Genomic DNA, 10345 nt, shown 5'->3' on the forward strand with positions numbered 1-10345 from the left:
ATCTCCAGTCTTTCAAATGCAGTGTGTCCAGGCATTTCAAAATGATCGGATCTTGAATTTGGTTCTCTATTGTATTTTGTTTTTCTCTTGGAGGGAACTGTTACTGCGGGCTCATGGCCTTTGGTTCCTTCTTCCTCGCATAAAAAAAAAAAAAAAAACATGCAAAATTAGCGTCAGTGGTATAACAGACAACAGCCTCAGATTTCGTATTTTTTTTTCTATTATAGTAATTCTCGTGTTAAAGAATCCACTCATGGAAGTGTCTGTGTTTATGGGGTCATTATTATTATTATTATTGTTATTATTATTATTATTGGCCAACGGCCATACCACGTTGAGTACACCGCTTCTCGTCTGATCAGCGAAGTTAAGCAACGTTGAGTCTGGTTAGTACTTGGATGGGTGACCGCCTGGGAACACCAGATGCTGTTGGCATAACGTTCTCCCTACGTGTCAAGTGGGGTTGGTGGAGGATTAGTGCCCCTCCCTGCAAAACAATTAACTCTAAGCCCTTGACCACCCCGTTTGGGATACATGGCGTCTGGCAATGAATGAATGAAAAATTATTATTATTATTATTATTGTTATTATTATTATTAGTTCCCTTGCATCATGAACTAAGAGCCCTGCCAAACTTTATAGATATTTCCTGTGTGTTATATTATTGGTGATTTGGGAGACGTTTACAGATTCCTATACAGTACGTCTGGTCATATCATATTCCTTCCTTGATGTCTGATTACATCTTTAATTTTTCTCCTTGCATCATTTTGTCCTGTAATGAATTGTTTACCGTCCATTATTGTTAATTTTATGCATCGTGTTTCTGTTTAGCTAAGTTTTGGTTATGTCATTAAAAAAATATTGTGGCTTCATATTTCTTCATGATATTTCTAAATGCTGGTCTACACACACACACACACACACACACACACACACACACACACACACACACACACACACACACACACACACACACACACACACACACACACACATTTAACCCATTGGCTCCCAGATTTCCTGTGTGAGGGATTTTGCTGGAAGGGTGCTAGGCGCACCGCCCTCCGCCTTTCGGCTCATAGTCGCGAAGGTCATAGGTCCCTACCCCGGGGTACCCTTATTTATTAAATTTGAAAATGCCCAGTTACGTCCTATATTGAGGACACAGGGCGCTATATATATATATATATATATATATATATATATATATATATATATATATATATATATATATATATATATATATATATATATATATGCTGTATAGTAATAGGGGTACCCGGCATTGCCGGGCCAAGAAGGCGAACACTCTAATCCTATTTGTTCTAGTTCAGTCTTTCTTTCTACTCCAGATAGACCATGTACCACTCATGCTTTTGAAGAGGGATTATAAGAGGTCCAGCAAGGCTTTCGCAGACTAACGCACAGTGTTTGTTCGCATTTGTTTATTATTACCGGTGACCTCAGATGACTTCGGATGTCAACCTCATATAGCTTATGTCCTAACTGGAGATCGTGTGAGTCTCCATGCCAAAAATTGGGCTGCAGGGTAACCGGCGTTGCCCCCGCCAAAAGAGGCGAACACTACCGGTGAATGAATTTTCGTTGTGGAATATCAGTTACACTATATTTTTCATTGTAACTGTCAAAATGTATTAACCCAGTATTCCAAAATGCTCTATATCATAAATATTACTGATTTTAAGTGCTCTTTACCTGTCAGAAAGAACTGATTATTTTTCCCTTGTCTCCTTTTTTACTTTCTGACGAAGAAAATTGTTTTCTTGTCTCACCCTGGAGGAAAGAAAAGTTCTCCCATTCAATTAGCTGAAAACTTGAGTCTCCCATGCATACATTTTTGCATCGTTTTTTTCTATTATTAAGCTGTCATATATTACCTGTTTTGAGTAGACATCAGTTCCCATCGTATAAAACTGACTTATTTTGGTAGGCACACAGGTACTCATACATTTATATCTTGTAAGGTTTGTAATCGCCCTCACGCCCTGTGCAGTGATATCTGTTCAGGGGAAGAAGTTCATGCTCTTAGAAAATGTTAATCATGTCAAATTTCTGACAAGAAACTCCTCAGTATGGTGTGCATTCCTTCCCCAGTGAAGCAGCTTCCTGTGTGCTAATTCTATTCTAATTTGTCAAGACAGAATAACTGGCTGATTTTAATTAACAGGCGATCACTAGACGAAATCTGTCAAGTTTCATTTTTTTTTTTTCCTGTATTGAAAGGTCAGAGGTTGGGGGAGGGGAGAAAGGTGCGCATGAAGTGATGGGAGGGAAGAACTGGAACTGCGGTACGGTAGAAGTGGCGATAATCACTACGAAGAGCAGGAGTGAAGTGTAAGAAATTGGACTGGGGAAAGGATTAGAAGATGAGGCGGGAGAGAGAGAGAGAGAGAGAGAGAGAGAGAGAGAGAGAGAGAGAGAGAGAGAGTGAAGCTAGCTAGCGTTGGAATGGGGAAAGATGAGACAACTGGTTGAAAAGGGAGAGGAGTGGGCAAAGAGATTGTGGGCGAGTCGGTAGAGAAGTGATGTGCTGTTATAATGGATGTGAGTTTGATTGTCGGCTGGGGCAGGAGACTGTTTAAGGGTATGAATTTCGTTCAAACAGATGGTATGATGGTAGTCGATGTTTCATGTTGGAATAAGCCACTACTATGTTGAGTCGTCCTTACACAACGGTTATGCTTATGAGATCCTTTTTTCCAGATCTTTTCCAGATTCTCCAATGTAAAATTTATTACTGTTTATGCATCAAATTGATAGTAATTTAATACCTATACATTTTTTTCAGGTATTTGAACATCCCAACATCACCCCCCCCCCCAACACACACACACGCACGGACTCCGTTCAAAACATGCAAATGAGGTTTCAGTGTGGTACCTGCGAGAGGTCTGCATGAATAAGTTTCAGTACCCACATTTACATAACTATAGGTAAGAGATTTTGGTGTGACACGAATATGAAAACTCAAGAATTGGACTAGTGTAGATGGAGTCATTGAAAGGTGGGTGTGTGAAGTGCGGAAAGCTGATAGGATAAACATTCGCGACATACGTGAAGTGAGGAAGTCTGGATAACAGAGTTGAAGAAAGCGTGCTGAGATGGTTTGATCATATGGAAAGTGTGTGCATATAAGGTAGTGAAAAGGGTATATACGAGCGTGCTTGTAGGTGGGAGGAGGTGTAGTACGTTAAAAGAAGGTGGACAGATATGGTACATGGCCAGTGCCGTACCTGCGGGGGGGAGGCGGGAGGGGGGCTGTTTGAAGCTGCCCCCCGGGCCCTCAATTGAGGGGGGCTCAAAAAAGCCTTAAAAATTTATAAGCTTTTTTATATATATATATATATATATATATATATATATATATATATATATATATATATATATATATATATATTATTATATATATATATCATCCCGACATTCCCAGCTGAGATATTACATAAGTTTTGAGAATAAGATATCTGGTAACTTTTAGCCAAGCGGTAGGCCTAAACCTATATATCTTTACTCAGTTGTGCATAGAGCTGAATGCTGATTCTTAATCTAGTAGGTCGGCTTTGGGCTTCTTTATCGATTAAGTGGTGGAGCATGTTTGTTCACTGCAAATCGTTTTCATCAAATCTCACTAGATGTTGGAGGGGGGCCCCCGCAAAGAACCTAGCCTCCCGAGCCCCCAAATCTCTAGGTACGCCCCTGTAAATGGCGGTATGAGACAGCAAGGTATGTGGACTGATGAGACGAAGGATGTGGAAAGGCTGGAACTAGCTAAAGTAGTTCCGCACATTACAATGCATAACAAGGATTTGGCACCCCTTTTTAATTCATAGTTGTCTGAGTTACACTATTTGGTAGATAAAACAAAGTTCATGTGTGGATGGCTATTCCTGTGAGGTGAAGTTAGGATTTTGGGGACTTGAATAGTGAGTGACAGTGGCCCATTCCACTGGGTTTGTTTTAGATTACTTCTTTCTGTATACATACTGTATAATGTCTTCCATTGTCTTGGTTTTCTGGGAGGTACCTCAGCCCATCCATGAGAGGCAGGATCATGATGATGATGACATAGGCATGACACATTGCCAAAAAAACGTAGGTAGGCCAGGCAAGGTCGATGCAATGATAATGAAATGTAACCTCAGCCATACTTTTGTTTATTTCTTCAGGTGTAAACTCTTACGCTTTCCATGGTCGAGTAACATTCATACTAGCGGGAAATTTTTAATTTGCCTGTATGTCAAAAATTACTACACCAATATGGCATTCACAAGACTACCGAAAGTGCAAGAATGAGGTTACACGTACTTAGAGTACCATCCTTGCCTAATCATAATACCTACACTCGCGGAGCTACAGCGTAGTAAAGCATTGCTTTGTTAAGAGCGCGCACGCACCCGTGTGTGTGTGTGTGTGTGTGTGTGTGTGTGTGTGTGTGTGTGAAAATAAACAGTATTGTTCCACTTTAGATTAAACTTAGTAGAGAAGGGTCATTCACGGAGGTTTCTTTTTGTTTTTTGTCAACAACTGGTTAAAGATCAAACTAATAATGGCAAAGTTCTCTTAATCAGTTTCGATTTGATACCGACAATCTTGGTGGTAAAGCTGAGTGTAAAACAAGGAAAAATATATATGGTTTTAAGAACAGTCAGCCAATGGTCAAGTCACAAGTCTGGGTCAAGTTTTTGACCGACTAAATAAGTTTTGACCCACTTTAGACCAAACTTAGTGAAAGGGTTGAGGGGCAGGAAATATATATTTTTTCTGAGAAAGATAAGTCAGAGAAAATTTCGCTAGACAGTGTCAACTTAAAACTTTCATCCATTACAGACCAAACTCGGCAGAAATGTAGTGGGTAGGGCAAGGAAAAAACAATCTGATTTTCAAAATATTCAATCAAAAGGCAAGATCAGTGGCCAGAGTCATATAATTCTACCTTATAGCTTAATAATTTAATACACGATTTGGATCAGACTGAGACGAAATGTTAGGATCATCCAGGAATGAAGATTCTCGATTTAGAGAACAATCGATCAAAAGGTTAAGGTTACAGGGTAAGGTCAACTCCAACAGGTTTGATCTAATTTTGACCAAACATTGTGGAAGTACTGAAGGTCAATCAGGGAAAAGTATTTGTATTTTCATAACAACTGGACTAACGTCAAGGTTACAGGGCGTAAGGCCCGAATCATGGACAACGGTTTAAACCTCGGGTTTGAGGCTGATACAAACCACAGACTGATGATTTTTTGTTCCTCGATCACAGCCTAGGGTTTTGCCATTTTTAACTTTCTGACTCATACTACAGAAAATCCGATACTGAGTGAGTTGGGATTTAAACCTTAGACTGACGCACGCATTCGGACACGGTGATCACAGACAATGCACGCGTTTTTAACCTAATTGGAATTTGAATGTGGCGGGAAATAGAACCTCTAAACAAAAAGTCAGTCCCTGCCCAGTTAGTGGGTTATATGACAAAAAGTAATTCATTTATATATATCTATCTATCTATCTCTCTCTCTCTCTCTCTCTCTATATATATATATATACACACACACACACGCACACACACACACACACACACACACACACACACACACACACACACACACATATATATATATATATATATATATATATATATATATATATGTATATATATATGGAAAACCTAATACAACCAAAGCCAAGAAGTACTCTGAAGACACTCGAGAGTATGAAAAAAAGGAATGAAAGTAAAAACAAAAAAAAAGTAAGATGAAATAGAACGAGAGGACTTAAATAAGCTTAAGAAAAGACAAAGAGAAGAAAAAAGAAAGAGAAACTTGGATCAGATCAAAGAAACCATTAAAAAGTGAAAAAGTCTGAAACAGGTTCGAAGTTCAATGGCACTAGGAAAGCAACAAAATACATCACTCAAAGACAAAAACGGTGAATCATTTTGTAAACAATAGTGGCAGATTTTCCTTTTTGTTGAATTTCTCTTCTTTTCAGTCCTATGCCACTAAAAGATATTGCATGTTACCATAACTGATTGGAACTCAGCAAATTATTCCTGACTGTCCCTGAGCAATAGTTCTGAAAGTTCAATTAGTTCCATCCAGGATTTCCTATTACCGTAACAAACGCGTTGCTTCCTACAATTATGAAACATACTGGTATTTTGACGTTTACTTATTGTTTTCTGTAACAGAGTTACATAATAGGTTTCACCTCGTAAAGATATAAGCAGGAGTATGTGCATCATCACTGACCGTTAACTTCTGGGTACTCTGCCGTCACTTCTTAGTGTGACTGTACATTGCACACTGCACTTCCTTGTCAAAATTTAGACAAAAAATGGCATCTAATAACGTAGCCTTGGAGTCCTAAATTCTCCCACCATCCGCCCCTCTCCCGGTGACGACTCAACAAGCTGCCTGAAACTACTGTCTGACTCACTTCTTCTTCATTTCTGCAACATTCTCGGCCTTTTTTCTCTCTCTCTGTTGAGCACCACCTCTCCTCCTCTAAACCTCACCTTCTCTTCTTAACTGAGACTCAGCTGTTTGAGGCAACTGATAGCAAACCCTTTTCTGTATCCTCCTACTTTTTTTTATACTCATTTCAAATCCAAAGGTGGCTGTTGTGTATATGTACGTAACAACTTACCTTGCCCTCGTGTTCCTGAACTTTATTCTTCCGAATTCCCTACTTTCTGGCTTCATCTTTCCTGTCATTCTCTTACTAAATATGTCTGTGCTGTTTACTTATCACCTAATTCTACTGACTATGAAATATTTTTTGACCATCTTACTTTTGCGATGGAACACATCCTATCCGTTTTCCCTTTCTCTGAAATCTCAGTCCTAGATTTCAGTGTTCACCATCCTTTTCTCTCCTCTCCTTTCACTGATCAACCTGGTGAAGAAGCCCACATCTTTTCTATCCTTAATGACTTAGAGCAGCTTGTACAACACCCTACCCATATCCCTGACCACCTTGGAGAGAGCTCCAACATACTTGACCTCTTCCTTACAAGTAATCATTCTGCTTACGCTGTTAATCTTTCCTCTCTGTTGGGCTCCTCCGATCACAACCTTATTATCTCAACCTGTCCTATCACTCCAGTATGGCCTGTGGACCCTCAAAAGAAACATTGCTTGTGGCAATTTGGAGCTGTTGCTTGGGAGGCCCTCAGGCAGTACTTCTTTGATTTTCCCTGGAATGATTATTGTTTGAATGGCTAAAATCCAATTAAGTGTGCCATGCGCATTACAGAGGTTATTTTCTCGGGCATGGAAGCATACATTCCTTTCTCATACCCTTTTACCAGTGCAAGAAAGCCTTGGTTGTATCACACTTGTTCTAATGCTGTCCACAAGGTGAGGGCCTATACAAGGTACTGGAGCCAACCCACCCTTGAATCACATCAATTTTATGTTTCTGCCGGGAATCGTGCTAAGTCTGTTCTTTGCTCTACAATATATATATATATATATATATATATATATATATATATATATATATATATATATATATATATATATATATATATATTATATATATATATATATATATATATATATATATATATATATATATATACAGGGTGTAACGCGACGTATGACAAAAACTTACATCAATGATCTATCATGTAATTTTGAGTATATTTTGTTCTATAGACATATGCTCTCTGCGATCCCAGTTCAGTACCCAGCATTCGGCTGTTTTGTGTAAAAGCTTCCTCTCTTGCATGTGCCATTGGGTGAGAGCTTCGCAGGGCGACGGGAGACGAGTATTATTAGCTTATACTGTACTGTACATGAAAATCCCATATCCTATCAGTACACACGAGTTTTAAGAAGAAACTTTACGTAGTCTATTGATTCTTTAACATCAAGTCATGCATTCATGCAATTCTTTTGCACAAATCGACTGTAATTAAGGATCAGATTCAAATTTTATGGCTTGCAAGGGAGTAGGGAGGGAGGGAGGACAGGCTGGTGTGTTGTTGCCAGTTATGTAATATTTGGTTTGTAGGATGTTGCTACCAGCATTATCATAACACCCACAGCTCATTCAGTGAAAAAACGTTATTCTAAAGGGGGATTAGCCTCACTTTATGTCACGAAGAATTTTATTTATCACAGTTTTTCTGCTGCACGTAAACGTGGCGCCTTTGGGTATCTCCACCTGTGTTCCTCTCTGCAGACTGGCATTATCATCGCAGAATCCGTTAAAAAATACACGATGTCTGCATATTCTTCATTGCTGTACGTACGTGGCAAGCCGTTTCATGAACATGTGAAGCTGAACCCGGTGAACAACAGAACGCGGAGAACAGTATTTGAAGTGTGTGCCTCCCCTGCAAATGTTACCGTTCAAATGACAGTGGACGCAGGGTTGCCAAGTCCTTCTCATCAATCTCGCTAGTCTAGTCCTGAAAACTTGCTAGAATGTCGCTAGATAATAAACACTGCAAAACATCGCTAGAAAATACGATAAAATCTCTAGAATAGCACCTAAAAATGGTAAAATATCCAGAATGTAGCTGGATATCATGTTGCCAGATGTTAGTTCCGCAAGTAGAAGCAAGAAAATAGGTCTAGCAACATAGTCGTTACATTGGCAATCCTGTATCACTGTTCTCACGTCAGCATATGAAAAAAATGGTGCCACGTTTACTTGCAGCAGAAAAACTGTAATGAATAATAATATTAATCCTGACTTAAAGTGATGCTAGTCACTCAGTACGGTAATATTCTTTCACTGAATGAGCTTGGGTGTTATGACAATGCCGGTAGCTACATCCTACAAACCAAATATTACATAACTGGCAACAACACACCAGCCTGTCCTCCAGCCTTTCCTCCCTCCCTCCCTACTCCCTTGCAAGCCATAAAATATGAATTTAATCCTTAATTACAGTCGATTTGTGCAAAAGAATTGCATGAATGCATGACTTGATGTTAAAGAATCAATAGACTACGTAAAGTTTCTTCTTAAAACTCGTGTGTACTAATAGGATATGGGATTTTCATGTACAGTACAGTATAAGCTAATAATACTCGTCTCCCGTCGCCCTGCGAAGCTCTCACCCAATGGCACATGCAAGAGAGGAAGCTTTTACACAAAACAGCCGAATGCTGGGTACTGAACTGGGATCGCAGAGAGCATATGTCTATAGAACAAAATATACTCAAAATTACATGATAGATCATTGGTGTAAGTTTTTGTCATACGTCGCGTTACACCCTGTATATATATAATCCGCACTAAATTCTTTCAGCTCTCCAACTCGAATTCTTCCCACTGCTTCTGACTCCTTACCAAAAACCTTTCTGACAACTTTACCTAATCATCCATCCCTCTTCTTTTCTACTCTGTTGGCTCTGTAGCTATTTCTTCTACTGATAAAACAGATCTCTTCGCTCAGACTTTCTCCTCCAATTCCACTTTAGACAATTCCGGTGTTCTTCCCCCATCGCTTCCCCCCTCTGACTTCCACATGGCTGACACTAAAATTTCTTCAGCTGATATATTTTCTGCCTCACTGGCCTCAGTACTAAAAAGACATATGGGCCTGATGGGGTCCCTCCTGTTGTCCTCAAGAACTATGCTTCTGTGCTTACACTATGCCTAGGTAAACTCTTTTGCTTGTCTATCAACTTGTACCTTTCCTTCTTGCTGGAAGCTTGCTCTCATTCAGCCAGTCCCAAACAAGGGTGTCCATTCCCAACCCTCTAACTTTTGCCCAATTGCTTAAACATCATGTGTCTCAAAAGTTTTCGAGTCTATTCTTAACAGAAAATTTTTAAAGCATTTTACCCTTCCCTCTGATCGTCAGTACGGGTTCCACCAGGGACGCTCCACTGGCGATTTTCTAACCTACCTTTCAGTCTCCTGGTCATCTTCCTTTTGGGACTTTGGCGAAAGCTTTGCCATTGCACTTGGCATCTCAAAGGCTTCCGATCAAGTCTGGCATAAATCGTTAATCTGCAAACTGCCCTCTTACTGTCTCTATCCTTTTATCTGTGTCTTCATCTATAGATTCCTTTCTGGTCGTTCTGTAGCTTCTGTTGTAGACGGCAACTCTTCTTCTCCTACGTCTATCAACAGTGGTGTTCCTCAGGGCTCTGTCCTATCACCAACTCACTAACTCTTCTCCTCTTAGGCTCTTACCGGCTCCCTTCAACCTCTGTCGCTTTGCCACACTGTTGCATCATTTTCTCTTTTCTATAGCTACTTTAATGGTCACTGCTCATCTGAACTGTCTGCTTGCATCCCTCCACCTGTACGACGGGCACGTAGCACCCGTCTAGCAACAAACTCTCATCCC

The 10345-nt window shown here is 39.8% G+C and overlaps 1 non-coding gene across 1 annotated transcript; it reads left to right on the forward strand.

The window, feature by feature from the left end:
* The first annotated feature begins 316 nt into the window (after nt 1-316).
* On the forward strand, nt 317-435 carry LOC145403874 (5S ribosomal RNA). The gene has a single exon (XR_013898068.1). It is a non-coding gene; the product is annotated as a 5S ribosomal RNA (ribosomal RNA).
* The last annotated feature ends 9910 nt before the right edge of the window (nt 436-10345 follow it).

Source organism: Coenobita brevimanus, chromosome 61 (genome assembly GCF_032717465.1).
Source record: "Coenobita brevimanus isolate Jiangsu-jjx chromosome 61, ASM3271746v2, whole genome shotgun sequence".
Classification (NCBI taxonomy): domain Eukaryota; kingdom Metazoa; phylum Arthropoda; class Malacostraca; order Decapoda; family Coenobitidae; genus Coenobita; species Coenobita brevimanus.